At 43.2% G+C, this 25514-nt stretch overlaps 1 protein-coding gene across 10 annotated transcripts in view; it reads right to left on the bottom strand.

Moving 5' to 3' along the window:
• The window catches only part of SYTL2 (synaptotagmin like 2), a 104700-nt gene extending 92774 nt beyond the window's left edge, over positions 1–11926 (bottom strand). For 9 of the 10 annotated variants that reach the window (XM_037523073.2, XM_037523074.2, XM_037523072.2 and 6 more), the window contains exon 1: positions 11865–11926. The gene's annotated coding sequence lies outside the window, so the exon portion shown is untranslated. Of the gene's footprint in view, positions 1–8254; positions 8312–11864 lie in introns of all 10 variants that reach the window. The other variant, XM_054699577.1, reaches the window with a different exon arrangement.
• Positions 11927–25514: the final 13588 nt, after the last annotated feature.

Raw genomic sequence — 25514 nt, forward strand, 5'->3', positions numbered from 1 at the left:
TAACTGCCCATCCATCACTCACTTCTTAAAGCCAATCAATGCATTAACATTCTTTCTTAAAACATAGCAAACACAACTCAGTGCTTCAAAATATATTCATCCATTCAGCACATTTGTACTGTCTCAGTCTCCTGAGCCCCAGGCATTAAGGAAGTAACAAGTCTTTTCAGACAAACAGGGAAGAGAATATAGGTATATAAATAGTGATAACACAAGGTGGTATGCAACGAGGGCCATTAAAGGAGGAATAAGCCAAACACTGAGCCAGTTAGAGAAGGGAGATGAAACTGTGCCGCGATAAACAAGGAAGATTTGGTTAAAAATGATCACAGATTTACAGTTTTAAGGACAAGCAGGATTTGTGAGTAAGGAACAGGGTAAGGGACAGGGAGAATAAAAGGATTCCATGCCCAGCTAGATAAACAGAGGCTACTATAGGGAAAGGGAAATATGGCTTGATTGGAAGATAGGGTTTGCGAAGCATATAATAGAAGGCCAAAATTAATAACAGAGGCCAGAATCAGATCATCAAAGGTCTCAAATGTCAGACTAAGAACGTTGTCTTTTTTTTATTTATTTATGCATACAAGAACTGGGGTATAGGCCAGAGGTGCGGGGGTGAGAGGATTCACCAGAGACAGAGTGGGGAACAGAACAGGCAGACTGACTGAAACACACTGCTGAGCGGAGCAGTGGGCGGCGAGGCAGGAAAGGTCTGCTGCACCACGTGGGTTTCTCCCTGGCCAGCCGGGGATCGAACTCACGCTGCAGAGGCTGCAGACAGCTTCACAGCACTGTGACTTAACCCCTTGCACCACCAGGGAGGCCCAAAAAGTTGTCTTTTAGCAGTGGGGGGTGGGTAACCACCATAGTGTATTGTTTGTGTGCGTATGTTTTCGTTCTTTAACCATGTTACTTTAGTACTTTAGCAAGAGGTAAAGGAATGCTAACAAGCAGAATGAACAAGTATTTCTTAGCACACCACACAAAAGCCAAAGAAGGCAACAAGAGGAAGGGGTAAAATATAAGTGCCATTTGGGAATACTGGGGAGGAAATAGTAACACTGCTCCTGGGGAGACACATGAATCAAAAAAGACTCAGAATTCTTGAACAGAGTTAGCTGGAGGAGTAGTGAACTGAACTGGGGTGCCTGGAAAGGCAGCCAGATTACAGGATAAACTAAGAGCAGAAAACTCAGGCTTTGTCGGGAACGCCAATGGCAAGAGAAGCCCGTTGCTGAGGAAAGAGGCAGTGGCAGGAACGGTAACTAGGGAACTGGCCTGCTTAGAGGCTGGGCGCCAGCCGTGGGGGTGCTTGATGTCGGAGAGAAGGAGAATGCAAGGAGGAAGCACAGAGAATAAAGTAGATGGCACTGTACTTGCCAACTGAAAAGAGAAAGGTTGGAAAAGCAGAACAGTGATATATCACAAAGCTGGGTAAAGAATTTCAGGAAAGGAAGCAGCCGGTTGCTACAAGGAACGGAGGCAGACCAGCAGACCAGGGCAGAGACAGGTGAATAAATTTAGTAACTGACACATCACCCTTTGCCAATCAAAGGGAGGGATGGGCAGAAAACTGTTTGTGAGCCAAGGGCTCATATCACTGAGGAAGAAGGTGAGATGAAATTAGATGAAATTCTGGAAGCTGAAGGTAGAGAAAGTGGAATAAAAAGGAGGCCCATCCCTCAAAACAGATGGCTGGGCAGGATGGTGTCTGAACAACAGTGGAACTAACAGGTGCTAAGAGCAGATGCCTGTCCCTTCTCCCTTGGTGGGCAGAGAGGGGGAGACGTTCAGGGACATCAAGGGTGCACTTCCCAATCCAAAAGGACAGTGATGATTGTGCAAGGCTGCTAGCTCCCCCCACCAGCCACGGGGGAGCTGACTATGGAAAGGGGCTTCTCCAATACCGCATGAATTTCAAAGCAGTGAAACCCCCATTCACAGTAATAGTCATGCAAAGAGAAAAACTTCCCTGTCTCAGGCAGATGCTTCATTCCACTCCAGAATGAGTCCTTTCCAGGTGACTGCTATTTCTCTTAAAGAGATCCATTCCATTGTCAGAGTTTACCTGCCTGGTATCCAGGAGGAGGCACATTTGTTCCCCAGACACGCAGAACATGGGTAAGAGGCATTTTGGAGAAATCAAAGACCACCTGGGGAGTCCACAGCTATACACTTCTGCCTAGAACAAATGCGACTCAGCTCTTAAGCTTGGCAGAGAGGAGGCACCGCATACACACACACACACACACACACACACACACACACACACACACACACAATGTTGTCAGACACCATTCTGACTGACTCCACCTCTTACTAGCATTATGATTGAAGTTACTTAACCTCTGTATCTGTTTTCTCATGTGTAAAATGGGCTTAGTAATAATGCCTATCTCAAAGTTGTGGTAAGGATTAAATGAATTAATTCATGTAAGAGCTTAACTCAAGCTTGGCACATAGTAAGGTGTTCAGTACTTGTAGGGATTATTATTTTATTTAAGCCAATACCATGCGATAAGATCAGGTAATTATTTTCATCTCACCAATGAGGAAACTGAGGCTCAGAGAAGAAATGTTTGCCTCGTCTCCTGAATGAGATGCAGAAAGCTTTCTGAGACCAGCCTGCTGCCTCTGCCCTCTGACCTCAGTCCTGCTAACTTGATCTGGGTCCTATTCCTCCCTCAAATCTCCTTTCAAGCATCACCTCTTGCAGGAAGTCCTTGGCCCCTAATGTTCCTTCCCTCTCACCACTTTACCTCCTCCCTCCTCTATGCTCATGTCTATTAACATCTCCCTGCCTGGTAATTATAGACATTGTCTTCCCCATGGACTCTGAACCTAAAACAATTTCTGGTGCACAGTAAACAGTAAATACTTACTGAGTATTTATTGAATAACTAATTCCTGTCTTCAAATCTGATATTCTTTTCACTAGAACCTGCTGCCCCTTTTATCAACAAAGGTTGATCTTTAATAATATTTTAAAGAGTAGCAACAAATTTCACCTGTGATCAACTAGTCATACTGTCCTTATACTAAGTTAAACTAAGTTTAAACATTTGGTCATCGTCTGCACACAAACACACCCTTCAATGACCTGACCATTCCCACCCACAGTTTATCTACCTTGGTATCTTCGGTCTCAAAGGCAAGAGACCAAACCCAAATCTAAGAAAGGATTCATCTCAGTGAGAAGGACCCGAGGTTTGGCACAAGAAGGAGGACAGGTTCAGAAGTCTATTATTCCAAGTTCCAGGTAAAAGGCCTCCAGGAATTTAAAACCTACCTCTTGCTCCCTGTACCCCATAGATCAATCAAGACTTGCCTTCAGCTGCTGCCTGATCAGAGAGGGAGTCTGGGGAAAACAGAATCTGAGAAAACGAAAGCAAGACATCTACCGCATTCTCACTTTCTCAACACACCCAGCAAACACCAGTGTTTGGTCTCATCTGTCCCCAGCAGAATCTGGCCAGCGGAGCCACCTGTATTCCATATCCCTGACTCCTGGGGACTACCCAGTTCATCTGGGAAAGCAGGCGATCTACCCTTCACTAGGTACCTCTAGTAACCAAGACCAATCTCCCCAGGGGCTGTCCCTGAGGAAACGTGAGTGTATGTCAGATTTTCCCTCTGGTCTGGACAGAGCAGACAACGCTCAGGAAAACATAAACACAGACCTAGAAACACACAACACACTTGTATACTTGTGTCTGACCCCAGCTGCTTGGGGAAAAGAGCCACCCATTTTCTTCCAATTTGCCCAAAGATAATAGTTTTGCAGCCCAAGCCTCCTCCCCGCAGGAAACTCAGTGTGTTAACCACAGCAGTGTATGCTAAACACAGGATAAATTCTACAAAGCACTTCTCAATTTCAGCATGCATTGAGTGTCAACTATTCCCAGAAAAGACTCAATTCTGAAGATATAAAAAAGGGACCTAAACATTCTTTCTGGGCTCCAATGGCAATCATTTTACCCAAAGCACAGCTGGGTCCTTTATTGAAAATTTGTAAATATGCTGAACTCCAAAGCAAGGCATATCTAGCTCTGCAACAAGTTGGCTCCCCTGTGGCCTAGAACATAAATTAGCACATGGGGTCACCGTTTTCCAGTCTTTCTTACAGAAATCTTGAACAGCAGTACCATCCTATAAGTATCTCTTGTAAAAACAAACAAACTGTACAGTGTCAAATCTGTACCCACAAGCCTGAACAAGCATGCCTTCAATCAACCTCAAGTCTATCTTTCATACTTTGGACAGTGCTGTTCTCCTAAAGAAAATATGTAGTTGTTTCTTTCACAATATTGAGACACTTCCATTACGTAAAGGGCAAGTTTTAAGCCTCATTTCATCTTTGGGCTTCAAGCCAGCACACGAACACCACCTCTAGTCACCTTCTCTGCCCTAGGTAACCCCTCAGTGGTCTTCCCTGGGTCATTCAGTGAACAGACCCTTCCTGCCTCCAGGCCGTGAACATCCCTCAACCGCAGCCCCTTCCTATCCTAGCCAGCTCCTCTGAGCCGCAGTTCTACCTGCTCTGTCATCCACTAACATCTCAAGCTGTGAATCTCATAATAAGCTGTATTTATTTCCTAGAACATTGACTACATTGTATTGGAAATATTACTTTAAATTTTCCTGTTTTTTTTTTTAATCCCCAGAATCTGTTTGTCATCTTAATGATTAGATGAAAATCCAATAAAACTGGGACAAGAATCATCAACCCTGTTTTCTACAGGTGGGAACAAAAGCATCTGTAAAATTAAAGTGACTTGATGAAGTGTGGTTGGAAAATGGCAAAGCTGTAGTGTGGAAATTCTCAAGCGCCAACAGAGGAAGGAGAGAGAAGGAAAGAGAAGGGAGAGGGAAGAAAGAATTGACTTCATCGAACTGCTTCTCTGTGAAAGACACAGTGTTAGGCACTTTAATATGCAGTGGTTGAGCGCTGGGTTGCGAAGCTGCCCGCAGCCTCTGCAGCGCCGGTTCGATCCCCAGCTGCTCCCAGGCCACCAGAGGAGGGTCCCACATGGCGCGCAGACCCCTCCTGCCGCCCGCTGCTCCCCTCAGGAGTGTACTTCGTCAGTCTGCCTGTTCTGCTCCCCCTCTGGCTCTGGTGAATTCTCTCACTCTCCCGCGCTTCTGACTGTACCCAGTGCTTGTATGAATAAATAAATCTTAAAATAAATAAATAAATAAATAAATAAATAAAAAATATTTCATCATCTTATTTATTCCTTAGAGCCACTTTGTGAGAGGGAGAGATAATGAATAGGTTTTTTCAGAAAAGAAACAGACAGGTTACTTGTTTAATTACACAACTAGCAAGTGAATTCAAGGTTTAAACTCTGATGCCAAAGCCCAGGTTATCGGCTCTCTATAGGAAACGTGGGCTTTCAGACTCCCACTTGCCTGTGGACACAGCCAGAACCACCTGCTAGAGCCCTCCCCCACCACCATGGGAGTCACTGCGCTTCACAGAATTCTGGCTTCCGACTTTTCACCAGTACCACACCTGATAACCATCTGCTATTAAGCTTCAGACAGCAAAGTGGCTTAGGATTCTAGCAAGAACACAGGCGCTCCATTTGCAGAAAGGCAGTATGATGCTATTTCAAAAAGATTCAAGAGCACATACTATGAAACAAAGTAAACAGATGCAGTGGTAGACAGAGTGCAGGATATGCAGAGGTAGATTTGGGGTATGTACACCTAAACCTATGTAATGTTATAAACCAATGCTATTTGGTTTTTTACAAAAAGTGCCACATTTAAGAGGTCTGCTAAGGGCAACTTGTACAAAGAATCCCTTGCTTTTCATAAATGCTCACCATGCACAACAGGAAGACAAATTTTGTTTTACACATGCTCTTCACTATAGTACCCGTCACTCATCAAGTTGTGATAGAGGACCCCAAAACAAAACATACTTGGTGTCTTCTGGAAATAAAGCCAGAAGAAAAGAGGACTTGTCAGTTTTCCAGAGTTTCGTTTCAATTATATTCGTCTGGGTAGTGCTGCTTCTTAACTGCAGCGGCAGGCCGCTAACTCCTCAGGCAAGTGCGCTGAGAGAAACTATTTTTTTTTTCCCCTGAAAGACTATGTCAAGGCAATCATTACTTTCCCTGTGGTGATAGAAATGTCCCAGACTTTTGGGATAGATTTATTCCTACTAGTAGGCTTTCTTTACACTTCAGTCAACTTTACCTTCCCCAAAGCTGCCAGAAAGCAGTTCTCCCTCCCAACAATATGAGATTCCAGATGAATAGTAGCAAACCGATAAAAGCAAAAACTACCCTCACGTGTCCTGCATGTGTCCCCCTAAGTCAGCTGGGAGACCCTCAGACATTCCTGGGGAGCACCAGAAACTCTAAGCCACATAAAATGGAAACATTTTCTGACACCTGACTCATCTGGCGGGGTAATTACTAAACTTCTACTTGAGCTGATACGAACGGAAAATAACTCAGAATCATAGATTTTTATGACTAGGACTGGTTCAACTCCCTTACTTTATAGATAAAGAAACCAAGGGTCAGGGAGAGGTTATGACTGAACCCAGACTGCACAGCTTGTCTTTGGGGCCAAGCCACCAGCCTCCCTAAGCAGGGCCTCTCTTTCCCAGAGCAGCAGGGAGCCTGGTGCCTGCTGGAAGCAAGCCTGGGGGCAGTGGTTGCTGGTACTGAGCCATGCCCCCTGGGTAGACCGCTTTTCAATTGCTCTCCTAGCTTCCTCCTTGCAGGCCTGGCTTACAGCAATGAGAGACAGTGCTTAGGAGCTCTGGGAGGCCTGGTGCTAAGGAAAAGCTTCCTCGCATGGCAAGCCTGCTTTTATTCTGTGAAATGGGGGTATTTTTTAAAATATTTTATTTTATATAATTTTTACATCATTTTTCATCTTTGCACAATGTATGCATTTTCATTTTGGTTATATTCCCCATACAATTGCACCCCCCCCCTTATTTTGACTCTAGTTCTTCCTCTTCCCGTCCCTCCCTCCCCTCCCCCCAAGTAGTGTCTCTGGTTTATAGTTGCTGATTTTGATTTTTACTTTGTATTGATTAGTCTTTTTCCTGGTCCCTTATTTAGGTTTTCTAAATTCCTGCTATGACTGAGACCATCCAGTATTTTTCTTTTTCTTTCTGACTTATTTCACTGAGCATGATCCCTTCTAGCTCCATCCATGTTGCTGCATACTGCATGTGAAATGGGAGTATTTTTTATCTTTTCTTCGGTTCAAGATTGTGATCAAGATTAATGAGAAGTCAGCCTTTAAGGAATTCTATATTCCTTGAAGAAAACATTGAGTAGGGAGCCAACAGAGCATGTGCTAAATGAAGGCCCACAAGCATTAAACCCAGAAGTTACAGTCCAGTATTTAACAAAGAATACTTCTGATCTTTCTATGCTTAAGCACACACATTGCATGCAACTCAGGGAACAACACCTGCGGGGCCTCAGAATGACTCTAATAGGAGAAAGTAGAGCAGGTGACATTACTCCCAATTTAATGGGAGGGAAAGCAGAGCCACAGAAACCACCTGTTTTGTTAGGGCACTCAGTCAATAAAATAAAATGCTGGAGTTGAGGGCCTTAACTAAGTCTCCTTTTTCCTTCTTGTGCAACTGAGTTTTGAAACCTTCTGCCCTTCAGTCAACTTCAGTCAACTTACCTTCCCCAAAGCTGCCAGAAAGCAGTTCTCCCTCCCAACAATATGAGATTCCAGATGAACAGTAGCAAACCGATGAAAGCAAAAACTACCTTCACGTGTCCTGCACATCAACAACACTGACAAGTTACCTTTTTTGTTGCATTTGAGGTATTAAACACTTAAGTTGGTATTAAGCAGCACATATGGACTCTGCAAATTCAGTAGTAGCCCAAGGCAGGGACTTTTCTCTGCTTAGAACTACATGAAACAGAACTATGGGACGACATTTGGGGTACACAAACAGGATTTACCTGCATGATGTTTTCAATTATTCATAACTTATTCTCTACATTCTTTTAAAAATAATCTGACATGGCTCTAAGCACTAACAATAATCAAAAGTAAGGTGCGCAGCAACCTGGTTTTTTTTTTTTTAAGAACTTAGACAAAGAGAAAAGTCTATATCCTAACTAAGTATATCATTAGTTATTTCTGACTACAGATGTATTGATTTTATTATTATTAATGCTAATCTCTGTTTAACTTTTTTCTGCAAAGAATATGTATAACTTTGGTAATAAGAGAACAATAATGATCTCACCTATATGAGGAATCTGAAAAAGCCGAATGTACAGACGAACGGAGTAGAATCTTGTTTCTAGGAATTGGGGGCAGGAGACAGAGGGGAAGAGGTTGGTCAAGAAGTACATAGATGAGTTACAAATTACAAGTACAAGTTCCATAGATGAGTAAGTTCTGAGAATCTAATACACAGCAAAGTGCCTGTGGTTAACAATACAGTATTATATGCTTGGGAGTTGCTAGAGAACAAATCTCAAATCTTCTTACTATATAAAAAAGTAAAATAAAACAAAACCATAATATTTATGTGAGGTGATAGATGTGTTAAGTAATCGTGTGGATACATGCACATGTATATAACATATACATATATATAGCAAATCATTATATAATTTAAACTTACATGTTATATGTGAATCATATCTCCACAAAGCTGGAGTTGGGGGTGGAAAACAAATAGTAAAGGTTTTCTTTTTTTCAATTTTAAAACATTCATTCTTAAAAAAACAAAACAAAACAGGAAAAGGGGTTATGTTCACTGGGGGTTGGGGGCTCTATTACTGAGAGTTAAGTAAAAGGAAAATTCAAACAACACTCTAAGTCCCCAGACCAGAACCTTTGCCCTGCTCCATCTGGATATTCTCAGTCCCTAAGAATATAAAAACAATAGCCCAGAACACCATTTTTTTTTTTTTTGGCAAATATTTTGGGAAAAAACTTTTATATGTATTTAAACCAAATTCAACATATGAAATCAAGTGAAAAAATTCATAAATCCTTAAAGCAATTTTCATGTTTGCTGGGGCCAATCTGAGCTATACCCCAGGCCCCAGAAGCATTTGTTGGCCTTCTGCACTACTGGGGATTTTTCTATGAAGAATTTTGGGAAGCCCTAAAGCAAACAGCATTGTTTTACCCCTCCCCACCAAAAAAACCAAAACCCCTTTTGTGCATCAACTTCATTAACACTAAGTCAATCCTGTAAAATTTTTTTAAGTCAATTTTCTTTATCCACTCTATCTTTGAAATTTTATTAAAACAAGGTGGCAGCAAACATGTGGACAGGAAAATACAGAAGGCCACAGGGGCACAGTTGCCCCTAGTGCCCTTGCTTAAGGGGGGAACTGCCTGGCTTAACTTCCCAGTTTGAGGATGGTGGGTCCTGTGTTCCCCCTGGGCTGTTCCTATTTCTGCAGGCCAGCAGTCTACTCGGCACAAGCTGCTAATTCATTCATTTCACAAATGTTTATTGAATGAAGCCTGAGAAAGGCCTCGGAGGAGACAGTAGCATCATTCACAAGCCAACGGTCAGGTCTAACGGATCTGCCGAGGATGATCAATCTTTCATTGGTCCTCAAACCACCTCTAGGATGAATAGGGCCTCTGCAGATGGGTGGGGCCCAGCAGGCCTGGAACAGGAACGCTGTGTAAGAAAGGCTAAGGCAGTCACTGAGTCCCACCAAAGGACCAAAAAGCCTACCCCACCGATGCCACAACACTCCTAAAAGGCCTTGAACAGTGTCTGGCACCAAGTGAGAACTCAATAGTGGTTATTTTTGTTCCTATTTCAGTTTGCCCCTACTCAAGGAACACCAGAAAAGTGGAAATACACAGGTTTTAGAATCAGAGAGGTTGAAATGGAATCCGACTGAGACCACTTACTAGCCCTGCGTCTAAAGGAAGCATCTGTCTGAGCCTCAGCTTCTCATTTGTAAAATGGGTACATGACAGTATACCGCCCCTCCTGTGGCCTTGTCAGGCCTGAGGACATACTGAGCACAAAGAGGAGTTTCTGGCCGGTGAGTATCTAGTAAAAGATAGTCAATAGTGCTATAGCTCTGAGCCCTACCCCCCTCTCTTAATGGGTCCTGAAATCTGAATTCACTCAAGATGCCACCTCAGGGGGAGGTGGGGTAGAGGAACTACAAAAGGGGACAGGAGGCCAGTGCTGGAGACCTCCCAGGGAAACCCACCCAAGTCCTAAGCTCTTCTCAGCCGCCCTCCGTGTGGCTGCTCCATCCAGCTGACAGCAAGGGACAGCACTCCGGCTTCCAGGGGCCAGGAAAGGGGACAGCAGCTTGAAACTATCCTGTCTTGTCTTGCCAGTCTGTCTGTCTGTCTAACCCTCGCTGCACCTGCTCTGTACACCCCTGCCAGCCTGCACAGTTCAGAAAGTTGACTTGGATTCAGCGTGTTGCTATTCAGGCTTGTATCTCAAGTAAAGGCCCACCCCCTGAAGGCTGCAGGTTACAGCCCCTCACTGAATGAAAATAGGGGCTTTCTTTTTTTTATTTTATTTTTATATTCCCCATACAATTGCAACCCCCTCATTTTGACTCCAATCCCTCCTTTCCCCGCCGCCCCCCCCCCCCATGGTGTGTCTCTGGTCCACAGTTGTTTGTTGATTTTGATTTTTTCTTTCTTATAGTTATTCTTTTTCCTGGTCCCTTATTTATGTTTTCTAGATTCCTGCTATGAGTGAGACCATACGGTATTTTTCTTTCTCTTTCTGGCTTATTTCGCTGAGCATGATCCCTTCCAGCTCCATCCATGTTGCCACAAATGGCATGAGCTTATCTTTTTTGAATGCTGAGCAATATTCCGTGGTGTATATGTACCACATCTTCTTGATCCAGTCATCTATTTTTGGGCATTTGGGTTGTTTCCAAAGCTTAGCTATTGTAAACAGTGCTGCTATAAACATAGGGGTGCAGGTGCTCTTTGGAATTATATAGAAGGAAATATAGGTAAAACACTACGTGACATGCACATAAAAGACATCTTTACAGACACATCACCCAAAGCAGTGATAGTGAAGGCAAAGATCAACAGCTGGGACTACATCAAATTAAAGAGCTTCTGCACAGCAAAACAGACAATAACCAAAACAAAGAGAAACCCCACCGACTGGGAGGCATTTTTGAAAGTAAGGACTTTCACTGAGACAGGAGCAGGAGGCGGAGGTCCTCGCAAGACTCACGGGGGTGGGGGGGGGGGCGCATGGGTGCGGGAGACGCGCTTCCCCCAGGCTGGTGGCGCCTTTAGGGGCTGAAGCTGTTGGATTTCACTTTGAACGTCAAATAAATCTCACTGTGGTTTGTAACACAGGTTAGGGAAGGAACTCCAAAACCAATGCTACTCTCCAAGCACAAATCACCCGTCCGGGAGCGCTCGCCTCAACACTCGCCGCGAGGGGGCCCTGCCCCGCCAACTCGCCTCACCTGGGCAGCCGGGGGCACCTGCCCGCCGCCAGGTCCGGCCGCGCCCGGCGCCGGGCCCCGCCAGTCCTCGAAAGCCTCAGGACGCGCGGCTGCCCCCCCCCGAACCCCGCTGTCCCGCGCCTCAGCCTCCAGGGGACCCGCGCCCCGACAGCGCAGCCGCCCCCGCGTGGACGGGCAGGAGCGCGCGCGCCGGGGCCACGACTCACGCGGGCCCCGGGCGGCCGGAGAGCCCCGCCGCGCCGGCCCGGAGAAGGCACCCGGGCGGGGGCCGGAGCTGCGCCGAGCGGCCGCGAGGGACCGGCGGCCAGGATGCGCGCGGGGTGGCGCGGCGGGACGGTCTCCCGGCCCGCGTCCTCCTCCCCGATGGGCCCGCCCGGGGCGCGTCCCAGCCCTGGCGGCGCGTCGTACCTTCCTCCGCGGGCGCCGGCACCCCTGCTCCCGCGCGCGTCTCTCGGGCCCCGCAGGCTCCTCTCCTGCCCCTGCGCGCCGTCCAGGTGCCGCCGCTGTCAGGGCCGCGCGTGCGGGCTCCTCCCGCGGGGCCACGCCCGGGGCGTGCGGCCAATGGCGCTGCGCCCGCCCCGTCCACGCCCGCCCCGTCCACCCCGCCCCACCCCAACCGCGTACCCCAGCTCTGCACGGCGGGCCCCAGGCCCCTGCCCCACCCTCTGCCACAGCTCACCACAGCCTTTCTTCTGCCCGCGGCCGGCCCCTTCCTGTCCTCAAGTGTATCTTGCCCCAAACAACTTTTTTTTTACTGTGCAGAAGAAAAATGCAGCACTTGTTTTTTTGTTTTTGTTTTTAAAGACTTATTTACGCATACAAGAACGGGGGTAAAGGCCGGAGGTGTGGGGGTGAGAGGATTACCAGAGACAGAGTGGGGAGCAGGACAGGCAGACTGACGAAATACACTGCTGAGGGGAGCAGCGGGCGAGACAGAAGAGGTATGCTGCACCATGGGGGTAGCTCCCTGGCCAGGGCTGGAGCTCGCGTGGCAGAGGCTGACAATAGCCTCATAGTGCTCAGACGTAATCCCTGGAGCCTCCAGGGAGGCCCCTGCAGCAGTTGTTTTTGTGAGCCCTGCGTAGGCTGCAATACTACGCATGAGTTTGCAAAGTGCAACTTCACACCTTCGTTTGTGGTTATACCTCAGCACTAACAACCAATGTTCTAGGGCTGTCACAATCAATTTGAGCTCCCTGTAGACACCATGCCACCTCTTCCCCTGGAGTGGCCACCACAGGTTTTACAGTCTGGTTGCTTTGGTTATGTTCTGGTAGTGCTTTATTTACTTGTAGTCCACATAAGTGAAACCATCCAATTAATTGTGTTTTATTTTCTGACTTATCTTAGCATAATCACCTCAAGTTCCAGGCATGTTGTTGTAGAAGGCAAGATTTAATTTTTTTTAAAGCTGAGTAGTATTCCATTGAGTATATAGCCAATAATTTCTCTTTTTTTGCCCCAATATTTTATTTATTTTATGTTTTATATTTTATTTTATATAATTCTTACATAATTTTTCATTTTTGCACAATGTATGTATTTTCATTTTGCTTATATTCCCCATACAATTGCACCCCCACTTATTTTGACCCCAGTCCTTTCCCCCTCCACCCCGCTCTGGTTTATAGTTGCTTGTTGATTTTGACTCTTACTTTGTATTAATTAGCCTTTTTCCTGGTCCCTTGTCTAGGTTTTCTAAATTCCTGCTATGACTGAGACCATCCGGTATTTTTCTTTTTCTTTCTGACTTATTTCGCTGAGCATGATCCCTTCCAGCTCCATCCATGTAGCTGCAAATTGCATGAGTTTATCTTTTTTGAATGCTGAGTAATATTCCATGGTGTATATGGACCACATCTTCTTGATCCAGTCATCTGTTTTGGGGCATTTGGGTTGTTTCCAAAGCTTAGCTATTGTAAATAGTGCTGCTATAAACATAGGGGTGCAGGTGCCCTTTGAAATTAATGTTTCTGTGTCATTTGGGTAAATACTTAGGAGTGGAATTGCTTAGCCAATAATTTCGTGACCCATCATCCCCTGATGGGCATTCAGCTTGATTCCATGTATTGGCGGTCGTTAATAATACTGTTATGAAAATAAGGGTGCGTGAATCTTTTTGAATTAGTGTTTTCTTGTTCTTCAAATACCTGCCAGTGGAATATAGAATAGCTGCATCACACAGTAATTCTATTTTTAGTTTTTTAAGGGATCTCCATACAGTTTTCTACAGACACTGCATCAATTTACAATCCCATCCACAGTGTTTTCTTTTTCTCCATGCCCTCACCAACACTGGTGTTTTTGATATAGACTATCATCACAGGTGTGAGGTAGTATCTCCATGGGCCTCACGGCATTTTGGTAGCAGCACTGTACAGCACACTCCATGATTTGAATTTGCATTTCCCTGATACTAAGTAATGTTGAGGAATTTCTCATGTGCCTTTTTACCTAACACAAGGCTTTGAAAGGAACTCAATACTCGCGATTCCCAGTGTCACACTGCAAGGAAATGAACTGCGTTGCCTAACTGTTAGGGAGGTTCTAAGGTTTCTTACTGCAGGTTCAGGGACAGGGTTTTAATGGGGACCTCAGTTCATCCAAGAGTTGTATGGCTTGGAAGGTAAAAGATAGAGCTCTGATGTCAAATGTCCAAGGTTCAAATACTGGTCCTGCCACTCTCTAACTGGACCTTGGGCCAGTTACTTCCTTCCGTCTATTAAAGAGGCAATAATAACAATATTCTCTATAGTTACTGTGAAGGTTAAAATGCACTTGACCTCTCTAGGTCTTTATTCCTCTTCTACACATTGCTTAATGTATTAAGATGTTATTAAGTAAGACCTTAATAAATGTTAGTTAACAGCATGAAATGATAATGATTAGAAGGTAGGTCTTCTAGTTTTGGGAGCAGGAAGAGTAACCTTAGTGTAAAGTCTTGAAAGAAAAGTGTGTAATCCCAGAATTCAGATGTGCAAATGGAGGTGGACCTGGAAGTGCTCTGGAGTTGAATTTGGAACAAAGATAAAATTCTGTTTGGGCAAAGATAAAATTTTCACAACTCCGTGGAACTAAATAAAATGGAGTGTCACTTGTGGGGTCATATATGAATGCTCTCTGAGCTGTCCCTCTGAAATAGTGGAGCCCGGAGACCGGTGCTTTAGAATAAGGATCTGAGATTTAACTTCACACAGTCATGACTTTGTAGAGTCACAGGCACATTGCCAAGTTACTTAGTTCTATCATTTAGTGGTTGGTAAATATTTATTTGTGAAATGGGCTAGGTGTGGTTCCCTCAGACTTAAAATATCCTCTCCTTTGTCTGACCCAAGCAAGTCTTCTTCCGTATCAAGACCCTGGACAATCATCACCAGATTCTGGTGATAATTAAGTAACCTTCCCCAGCACTCCAATTCCATGGTGTTTTTCTCAATCCTTGTCTTGGCATTGATATCATTCCACCTTTGTAGTAGGTTGTCACAGAACATTCCATGCCCTGCTATTTTTAAATTTCACCCAATTCAGGGAACCCTTTGTATTTCTCTTCATGTTTCTTCCCACCATCTCCGTCCTTCTTCCAACCCAGTCTCTACCTCAGATGACTTGACTGCCAAAGGCACTCAATAAATTTTTGTTAAATTGCACTGGCAAGCTCATAGAAGACATGTCACAGAGAGCAGCACTTTTGCCACCATGGAAAAGTTTTTTCTTCAATCTTCCCTTTGAAGACATTACTTTGTCTTTAAACTATGTGGATTCATAACTTCTTACCCACCAAAAATTGTGGATCTTGCTGAAATGTTGTACAATTACCTCTAGTGTGGTAATGTGGTTGGATGACTTACAGCAGTACATATCAAATGTACACTATTTAGGACACAATTCCGTTGTGGTATTGGATTGCCAAAGCAGGAATTTGGTTTTCTAAATAATTTGCAAATACTGAATAGCTTTTCTAACTTTTGGAAGTACAAAACCTTGGCTTGGAATCCAACTGTGTTAACAATCTCTGCACAGTCTTTAATAATGCCTGCATTTCTACAAGGCTTTGTATTTTTCAAAGCTCTTTTACTTTGATTATCTTGTTTGATCTTCATGTTTACCCTCTGATGTAGGAATGGCAGTTCTTAGTATCTGCATTTTACAGATGAAGATAGGAAGGGACATGAGAGGACCAAGCCCTTAAGCCCATGCCAAATGGCAAACTGGTGAGGTGGTCAATATTGGAATCCAAGCATCTAGTCTACCAAGGAGATTTTTGATATACATGAAGACAATGGTATCATTATTAAAGATCTTTATGAACAACGATCTTATGCAGACATGTCTTAATTTAAATTCACAGGGATATACTTCTATACAAGTTCAATTTAAAAGGGAAAGAAAAGTCTTTATAGTGATCACCTCCCTCAGATAAACTTGTGTAATAATCTTTATTTTTAGTTCAGTGCCAGGTGCCTGTGCATGTCAACATGAATTCCAACTTTAACTACTCTTTTTTAAAAAAACCTCTGGGCTTACACGACCAGAATTAGAATAAATACGCCTATTATAATGTTTAAAGAAAGAACAGATGTAACTTCAAAAAACAGAAGACATCCATTTATATGAGAACCTACATAGTCAAATATAAGGAGACATCAAGCAGAATGGATGTTGCATGGGCTGGTGGAGAGGAGGGTACTGCTGAGCTATGGGGTACAGAGTTTCATCGTGAGATTTTGAAAAAGTTCTGGAGACATTTGATGGTGATGGTTGCGGAACAATATGAAGGCAATTAATGCCACAGAACAACATGCTACTGTACAAGAAAAAAAATTGAAAGGGTAAATTGGGGGGAGGTGGGAGGGATTACAGTCAAAATAAGGGGGGTGGGAATTGTATGGGGAATATAACCAAGATGAAAAATACAGACATTGTGCAAAAAAATGAAAAATGATGTAAAAAAATATATAAAACAATATATATAAAAAAAAATGAAAGGGTAAATTTTGTTAAGACATTTTACCACAATAGAAATAAGTAGAAGACCATCTTATTTTATTTATAAGAGATTTCCTCTTGTAGAAGAAAGCTAGTTTTAATGCAACTCATCAACATTTTTGTTGAATTTACTTTGCTGGTTTTTTTTTGAAATTCATCTTACCTAAGAGCCACTCTTTGCTTCCTGTGGAAGAGAAGACAATGATCTGTCTTCTGCTAATATATTTTTTTTAAACAGGGTTGAACTTTGTGTGACAAGGTGAATCCTATCAGGGTATTAATGCTACTGCTGATGGAGTGGTTCCTACTTGTCTGGGACTTGACTGAATGTTTTTTTGTGGTTTGTTTGTTTGTTTGTTTTTTTACCAGTTATTCCACGCAATTGCCTGAGCAGCTCTCCATAGTAACAGATGAGAAACCAAGTTATATGAAGGCTGAATTACTTGCCCAAGACCACACAGCCAAACATTTTCCCAGAAGGCTGCTGAAGCCAGGCTAACTTCCCCAGGAAGCAGCACAATCTCCCTTCAGGCTGCAGTGGTCTGGGTTACACAGTTGGAATAATACAAGCTCATTTTCTCAGCATCCTTTACCATACTGTACTTACTCTGCTGTCATTATGATCCCATTCTCTTTACATAATCACTGTTCTCTGTGACTAGTCTGGTGCTTTTCAAAATGGTAACAGCTAGGGCCTCCCGGGTGGCGCAGCGGTTGAGCGCTGGGTTGCAAAGCTGCCCACGGCCTCTGCAGCGCCGGTTCGATACCCGGCTGCTCCCCGGCCACCAGAGGAGGGTCCCACATGGCGCGCAGACCTCTCCTGCCGCCCTCTGCTCCCCTCAGCAGTGTACTTCGGTCCTTCTGCCTGCTCTGCTCCCCGCTCTGGCTCTGGTGAGTTCTCTCACCCTCCCGCACTTCTGACTGTACCCAGTGCTTGTATAAACAAATAAATAAATAAATAAATAAATAAAAACATGCCTCTATAAAATAATAATAAAAAAATCTTCTTAACAAAATGGTAACAGCTAGTAATGTGTGACTATTGAGCACTAGAAATGTGGCTAGTCCTCACTGAGATGTGCTGTAAGTGTAAAATACCCACCCCAAAAGACCAAATATTACATTAATAACTTGTGTATTGATTACATATTGGAAATACAATATTTTAAATACATAGAATTAAATAAAAAATAGCAAAAACCAATTTCATCAGTTTCTTTTTATTTTTCTTTTAGTGTGACTACTAACAGTTTTTAAATGAAATGTGTGACTCTCATTTTATCTCTAGTGGACAAGGCTGCTTACGCTCCTTGGGTCACTTTCTCCCCCCTCCTTTCTCTCCCTTCTGGAGAAGGGTAGTGACCTTTGTTTCTTTATTGGTCAGTGGAAACCTCTGCCTTCACCTATTTCCCATCATTGGGCCTTGTCCAGAGAGGGGCTTTTTGAGCTTTTATGTACAGGATGAGAGAAACACACTGGAAGAGCTTACTTACCTTTGAGGTCATGACTCTGCTTTAGAATTCAAAGCACAATATAACAAAATGTTACAATAATTGCTTATTGAAGGGGAAGTTATCCCCTATTCCTTTTCAAATACAGAGGTTCTTGATTACTGTACACTTCAAGAATGGAATGCCTATAAAACTGAAACCCAATCTTGTTCCAGCCCTTATTTATTCAGTTACTCATTCATTCATTCATGTATTAACAAATATTACAAACATTTACTGAGTGACCATTATGTACATGGTATATTGCTATGAGAAATTTAAAGATGAACCAGATTAGGGTCTGCTGATGATTCCCTTTCAAAAATATATTAGTTCACATCCTTGTTTTTTACACTGAAACTTAGAGACAGCATTATATAATAAAAAGGAGTCCCAAATCAGAGGTCATAAGGCCCAGAAACTACGAGTTTTATGAGTTACGTGAAGTGAACAGTTATCTTCAAGTTGAAATCTCAAGTTTTTCAATTGAGAATTTGGGAAAGATAAAAGAAAAAATTCTTCTTTGTCTATTGTGAAAATTAAGTAAGATAATAAAAATTATATGCAAATTATTATTTCTTACTTATTAAAGGATATTGCATTAAAAGGCAGGAAATTTGGTTTCCCTTCCAGACACCTACTAACAACATAAGGTGTGACTTTATCCGCTCAGACCTCAGTGTCCTCTCTAAAGTTAAAAGTTTAGGCTGTATAGATTCCAAGATGTCTTCTAGCTCAAAATCCTATGTTTTAAGGGTTTAGTGGTTTTAAAGTATTCTATGAACATCAGTATTTAAATTTACCAGAGTCATAATTATAATCTCAATTTTGTAGTCGTAAATCCTATAGGATTAAAATGTATGAAACACTAGAAAATTTCCTAGTGAAAATTCACTAGGAAATTATGCTTGTTTGCAGAAATATCTCTGCTTAAGCGTTTTTCTCTTTGTATCTTTAAAAGCCAAGTGTTAGTGGGGAAATATTAAAGAAGTTGAAAACAATTATTTCAGTTATCTATTGGTATGTAGCAAAATACTCCAAAACAGTGGTTAAAATTATTGGTTGTTCCTCAGGATTCTGGAGTTGGGTGGTTCTTCTGCTGCGTTCCTGCTACTAAGATGCAACTGCATTCAACTGAGAGCTCAGCTGAGGTTGAAACATAGAGATGATCTCTCATCCTCCAGAGTTACCCTCCACACATCCTCTCCTCATTCAATAATCTATGCCGAATCTATGAGGTCAAAGCCCAAGTATTACAAGAGAAAAGCCTCAGTGTGCAAATATTTGTGTCATGCTTGTTGATGGCCCCTTAGCCAAAACCAGTTCTGAGGTCACATTCACTGCCAGTATCTGAGCAGTCTGCACACCTGGAGGCACATTTCACTGCAGATGGCCAAAGGAGTAGTCTCCCACTGCCACAGTCCGTGGAGTTCCAGGTACCAGAGCTTCCTACCATGAATGCCCAGGTTTCTGAGTAAATAATTCCATTCTTTTCTTTGGGATGTCATGCATTCTTCTCTTTCTGCAAATACCACTTTAGCCATCAATCCGTAGTGCAACCTTTTCTCACCCAAATGGGAGGTTCTTGAATAGGGGAAAAGACAGTGCCTTATTCCTCTCTGAAGGCCAAGTATCTAGCACTAGTGTCTACACATAGAAGACACTTCATTAATAACATTGAACCAAGTCAAATTGAGAATTCTCTGCAACCTCAGCAAACTCAAAATGTAGAACATGTAGATGATGTAAAGGACAACCACGCCAAGGTAGATTCCTAAGCTAGTGTAGGGCAAGGTAAAAGTATCCGGCTTTTCTGCCCTCCCACCATTAGGATAGATGAGGAACCCTGTGGTCCTGAATGCATGCCTGATGGCGGCACCTGGAGTGGGTACACCTGGGCTGAGAGACTGCGTTTATAAAGGCGGCGTCACGGGGACGCCAGCAGAAGCCAAGAACGAATGGAAGCCGAGAGAAGAAGAAGGCCAGAGAGAGCCCAGATAGAGTGAGGATGTGCTGGGGGCTGGGAGGCCTGCCAGCCTCCCGGCCCGCCAGAACCCCTGCCTGCCGTGTGCCTGGTGAATCTAAATAAAAGACCTGCAAAAGCCACTGAGGACCCTGACTCCTCCTTTACCCGTTCCGCTGGGTGAGAAAACCTGCCCTGTGGTCTTCCCGCCCCTGCAGCGAGGCTTTGTATTTTTACTGACGTAGATCTCAATTCTTCCCTTAAAATGTGAGTGACAAACCACAATAATATTATCAGTAGGTGTGTGTTTATCACCAATTAGAAACTCAAATTTTTCATATCACATTACAATTGACTTGTTGCAGATATTATAATTTTTAAATAAATTTAATTTAAATATAATTGGTTTATGTGTAGCCCTAGAATTTGTATTTTATTTCATTTATTTAAGAAATACTGAGACTGAGTAAATGGGCTTCACCACACTGCCCAAGCTGTCCATGGCAAAGAAAAAGTGAAGCAACCTGCCCACAATAAGCACCTGAGCTAGGGGGCATTTGTTACCCTTACGAAGACCTTCTCCCCAGTATCAGATTACCATATAGAAAAATCTAAGGCCTGTCAGACCTTCTAAAACAGAAACTTTGGGGGTGGGGTCTAGTAATCTGGTTTTACAAGCCCTCCAGCTGATGAAGGCTAGAGTTTGACAACCACTGAAACCGAGGTATACAAATGTAGCCGAAGATCATTTAATCAATCAGTAAGCATGAGTTAATATTGATAGATATCACCTATTTCCTCAGCATTGGGAGCAGTACTATAAGAAAACGCTCTATATCTTAATTGGAGTGTTTATAATTCAGATTTATACATATATAAAGATGTGTTAGGCTTTTTACTTAATGATTGGTGCTCTTGATGTTTGGTATATATCAACTTAAAAATATGCATCCATAAGAGTCATAAGAATCTGATCAATTCTAAATTAAGTATTATAGGAATTCAGGGGTATGTGTTTCTAAATGAGTTCCAGTAGTCAAAAGGGTCTTCAAGAACAGGGGTGAGGCTGAGCCAAGCTGAAGAAAGAGTGGATTTTGAAGAGATGATGTAAAGGACAACTGGAGGTGAAGGGACAAGTTGTAATTGAGAGACATGGATGGTGCAGGACAGAGAAGGAGTGTTAATAAGCAAAGGAAGCTGAGAACAAATAAGCTGAAATCATAAAGTCCTAGGAAAGTGAGTAAATGATGCAGTCAAAAATAAGGAGCAACTGAAACCTTCTGAGCAAGAGGATGAAAGGCTAAGTTCAACTCCTGTATGTGGAATGCTCTCAGCAACACGCCCACGTGTTTATGTCTGTTTTCAATTTTTGGTCAATATCATTTGAGCTCAAAGAAGGAGACACACTGCGTCAGTACACTCAAGGGGATTATAAGCTCGCAACAGAGCCTTGCAAATATGAGTTTTTATACACAGGAGCAAGTGTCAGAGAAGTATGAGTCAACACAAACCACTTCCTCAGGCCCAGTGAGAGACTCATCCTCTGGGTGTTATTGCCTTCCAGTATACAGACCTAAATGACTGTGCTAGACTACTGTTGAAAGCAGAGTCAGTCATGGCAACTTTGGAAACCTAACAATAGTCTTCTCCCTACTTGGGCTTCATGGGAACTCTCGATACTCACAGATTTGTTTATCTCCTTTTCTTTATGAAGAGACCTCAGGGTCATCCCAAGTTCATTCATTTAATCCTCACCACATTCCATGTAAAGTGGATGATACCATCCCTATTTTACAGGTTAGGAGACTAGGAATTAGAAAGGTGACGGAATTTGCTAAAGGTCACAGAGTAGGTAAGTAGCAGAGTAGAGATTCACATCCTCTTCTCTTCTCTCAAACTTTATGCTTTGAACCACTACTCTCAGCAAGTCTCAACCCTAGCCAGTCAGGGCAGTGGGTTCACACACCTAGACCAGGAACCTGGAATTAGTACTACTACAACCATGTACCCACCAAATTATAGTTTTGCCCCTAATTCTTCTTTAGCATGCCTGATTTTAAAATCGGATGATATCTTGACTTCGTGCTTTGTACTTTTTACTCTCCCAGGTAGAGCCTACCCTGAATTCCTAACTCCTTGAATGTCTCCCACCTGTCTCCTCTGCAAATCATAGTTCTATTCCAACTAGATAACCTCCTGCAACCCTAACCTTGCTGTCTGCCTGGATCTGAGCACCACCACTGTTATGAAACTGCTGCTGCTGAGCCCCAATTCCTGATGTGTGGTTTCCCCTTGTTAGATCAGAAGTTGCCTATGGGTGCAAACTATAAACTGGGGCAGGACTCAAACAGAAGTGGAGCTGGCAATAGCGGTGGGATGTAAAGGTAAGAAAGAGAGTATCTAGGGTTGAAGCAAAGGAGGAGAACCAATAGCCAGGCCAATGAAGTATCAATCCTGGCAGAGAGCTAGAGGGTGTAGCAGTGTAACCAGAGGCGACATTAAACAAGTGGGTACAGAAGGAGGATGGAGTTAAAAACAGCAAAAGCTTCCCAAGCACTGAAATGTGGAGACAGGGGTCTTACAGGGTTCAGGAGTGTAGAGAGACTGAGTAAGGTCACTAGGCTGAGTAGACACCTGACACTGACCTCCTTCTGGCTCTGTCTAAATCCTCAGGCACTAACAGGGATTGTCAGTTGTTCTAACCATGATCCAGGCCAACCATTGCCTCCTTCCTCCTTAAACCTTCATTCATTCAATTCATTTGCTTGTTCAATTAACAGACAGTTGAACCTCCACTAGAATATAACCTCCATACAGACAGAAACATTGTCTATTGTTAAGACTCAAAGCTGAGAACAGTTTCTGGCGCAGAGTAAGCACTAGATAAACAAGAGTTGATGAATGAATAATTCATGAAAATTTGAAAAATATATTGGGTCTGAGAATATTTTCTCAGTTGTGACAATAACCTGAAATAGAGCGTCAAGCACATGTGCCTGCTGATATTTGCCAACAATAAAGTTAGAGACTTGGGTAGGCTAGTACCTATCAGTTTGCATAGCCTTTAGGCAAACACATCCCATGTTGAGAGCATTAAAATTTTTCTAAGACAAGAAATAACATGGGTTTGAGAGAAGGTAAAAATATACTTTAATTAATTAGGTTTTAGAAAATCTAAAATGAAATAATTTATTTTTTCCATTTTAAACTTCAAAACTAATTTGTGGTTAATACTGTCAACATTACTAAGCATTTGTCTCTGGTTTCAAAAATTGCCAGAAATTATAGTTTGAGCATACATTGTCTAGTCTCAAATGGAGTCCCAGGAGGAAAATACATTATAGATGCAACAACTCCTTAGAACACCATATCAAATAACACTGACAAGTTTTCAAGATTCATTTAAAGTCTATGTAAGCCCCAAATCAACGCCACACTGACTGCAGGATGCTGTGGTTAGTCAGGCTGAATTGCCATTAGTCACCTTCATGTTAAGAGTAAAAAATAATGATTATGGGCCTTGCATAGAAACCACGGTAAACTTCGAGGGGGCTCTAACTTTGAATTATAGGAAACCTCAACCCACCCACTGCTGACCATGAGTTTGAGTCACTTACGGAGCTGTTGCCCTTGGTGTGGTTAAAGCAGCTTAGTAATGTCGAGGAAAAGGATGGGGGGAAAATTCAATCAAGGATCCAGCTCCACGCAGCTCCAGGGTCAGAAGGTCCAAGGTAGACTTGGACATGGGCTGGGATGGTATCACGATCTGTGGGCTATGTGGGCAGAGGAAGGGCCACTTCAACAATTAGCAGATGTCACGCAGGGTGACATGAGAGCTGCAGGCGACAGTCTACAGTGGTTTATGATTATGAAAAGTATCAGTCTCAGCATGGGAAATGGTTTGCAGAAATTTGTTAAAGATTTCTCACTAAGCCTTACTGAGTAGCTTGGTATACTTGAATTAAGTAATGGACAGAGCAAATATTGCAGCTGTCAGTGACAACTGGTAATAATGCACTTCAATTCCTAACTAGCTGAATTCCACCACTCTAAGAAAAATCAAGCATCTGAGGCATGATCAAATATTACCCCTCCCCTGCACAAGAACAAACGAGGCAAGAGGAAGTAATCTCTTGCTTACTCGAGAAGCAGACCCTACCCAGGAGGGGAAGGGGGACACAATGGGAAGCACAATGAGGACCCAAAGCCATGGCCACAGAGCAGGGCTCCTCCTATCCCGTGCAGATGACTATGCCAGACCAGACTGTACCCCACTTTCTGCTCTCCCCAAAGCCGTGGCAGAGACGGGCAGAAAGCTGAGCTAGTAGCAGTGGGACCAGTCATATATACTAAATGCTATATTCATCTGTTTATCCTTAGAGAAAGGGTGCCTGGGCTATTAGGTGTACAGCCCTGAGTTTAGAGATTTTGAGGATGAAGTTTGAATAAATTAATGGCACTTTCTTCTTCACTGTGCCTCTAATGTAGCTTATATATGTTTTGAAGTATCTGATGCTGACTGTGGAATTACAAAGACCCGTGAGGATGGCTATAGAGGAAAGGGAATATTCCTCTAGGTAGTTCTAGGAGCTATTTTGCAATTTGGAACAATGCTTTGTGTTTCCAGACAATTGGACTATTAATAATAGGACCCAAACTGGGGGAGCTGTCTGCTCTGAGGAGACCTAGAAAGGGCTGGAGCATGATATCAAACCAAGCTTGACTCTGGGGTTTGGAGCATGGCCCAGATTAAGACAGACACTAAAATAGTAGGCAAGACAGCAGGCAAGGCAACCAAGACAGGAGCCCCACAGTACGGATTTGGGCAACACAAGGTTAAGGAAAAGGTGCCTAGAAAGCATCGAGGCTGTGATTTCCCCTTAGCGTAACCTTTGACAAGCACCTTAACTGTTCAAAGGCTCTATTTCCTCGGTAAAAATGGAATAACAATAACCCTATTGTGATGTTTTGAGAATTAAGGTATATAAAGTACATAGGCTCAAATGAGGGCCTCCCTGGTGGCCTTGGGGTTAAGTCTCAGCGCCACCACCACGATGGCCTGAGTTCATTCCTGGCCACGGGGTTGACCCTCATGGCGGGGCAGACCTCTCCTGACTCGCCCGCGGCTCCCCGCAGCAGGGTATTTCAGTAGATCTGCCTGTTCTGCTCCCCACTCAACCTTTGTTCCATACCCCAGTTCTTCTATGCAAAAATAAATAAAATCTTTAAAAATATAAATAAAGTACTTAGGCTCAAATAAACATGCTTATTCTATTAGATGGTGAGCTCCTTGGAAGCAAAGAAGCGATCTTAGCAGCACAACAATGCCCACAAGTAGTGTTTAATAAATATATGCAAATAAATGAAAAACAGAAACATGTGCCAGGCCCCAGGTGAACCGAGGCCGCTCATCTAGACACGCGCAATCACTTTGTTTCCCTTCACTTTCACTTTCATGAGCAGCAATATAAATTACTGCTCACAGGACTCAAACTTTATTTTTAAAAAAATTAATAAGTTGTCCTGTCCGTCTGCAGGAGGACACTGTGCATTCTGTTTATCACACAGTGAGGACACCAGAGCAGAAGGTGAATACCTTTGCATATGTGTGTGTGTATC

The sequence above is a fragment of the Talpa occidentalis genome, unplaced genomic scaffold (assembly GCF_014898055.3).
Source record: "Talpa occidentalis isolate TD23 unplaced genomic scaffold, MPIMG_talOcc4v2.1 talOcc4.3, whole genome shotgun sequence".
Taxonomy (NCBI): domain Eukaryota; kingdom Metazoa; phylum Chordata; class Mammalia; order Eulipotyphla; family Talpidae; genus Talpa; species Talpa occidentalis.